This window comes from Eurytemora carolleeae, unplaced genomic scaffold, assembly GCF_000591075.1.
Source record: "Eurytemora carolleeae unplaced genomic scaffold, Eaff_2.0 scaffold1389, whole genome shotgun sequence".
Lineage (NCBI taxonomy): Eukaryota > Metazoa > Arthropoda > Copepoda > Calanoida > Temoridae > Eurytemora > Eurytemora carolleeae.
In genome coordinates this window covers 57946-58851 of record NW_019397281.1, presented here as the reverse complement: position 1 = coordinate 58851, position 906 = coordinate 57946, and positions in this window count along the sequence as shown.

The window sequence follows — 906 nt, the reverse complement described above, 5'->3', positions numbered from 1 at the left end:
ACAATGAGAAATAGAAATAAAGAGCTGGATAGTGGATACACCATTTAATTAGAATGTTACAATGAGAAATAGAAATAAAGAGCTGGATAGTGGATACACCATTTAATTAGAATGTTACAATGAGAAATAGAAATAAAGAGCTGGATAGTGGATACACCATTTAATTAGAATGTTACAATGAGAAATAGNCAACTCTAGTTGGTCTAGTTAGGGGGGGGGCAAAAGAGAAACAGAAGAAACAGAAGAAACAGAAGAAACAGAAAAACAGAAGAACGAAGGAGAGGAAAAAGGGAGGAGGAGGGACTGGGAGGCAATGTAGAATAGATTATATTAAATGGGGAGGGTAGGGTGCTCCTGAAAAAAAATCACAGATGTGTGACATATTTTTATAAAGTATTTTAAGATAGCACTAGCTCAAATGCGAAATTTTAGCATTTTAAAATAATTTTTCAAAGTGGCTTAGCCATTTTACTCTTTTTCCCGCCATTTATGGACTTTTTTTTAACAATAGCTAAATTGGGTTAACCCTGTCAAGTTCTCAGGGATTTTGAAGAGAATACACAATTTTTAATACGATAAAAAAGTGTTATTTTACTAAAAATTAAAAAAATATGACATTAACAATTAACGATTAGATACTACAGTTCAATTTTATATTTGAAATATATTTTGAAAAAAAAGCATCAAATAGTGTCAAATTCTGAAAGAAAAATCGGCTTTTTTCTCCGGCCACAGTTGTCTTTGAAAAGTAAGACTATTACCAATCAGGCGCGAATAGGCTGTTTAGTTTACCCTGAAATTACCCAAATAAGTGAACGGTCTTTTAAAATGCTGGTTTTACCCTAATGCTGTTTCCTAAAGAATGTGTCGCACATCTGATAACTTTTTCAGTGGTTCTATAGGAAG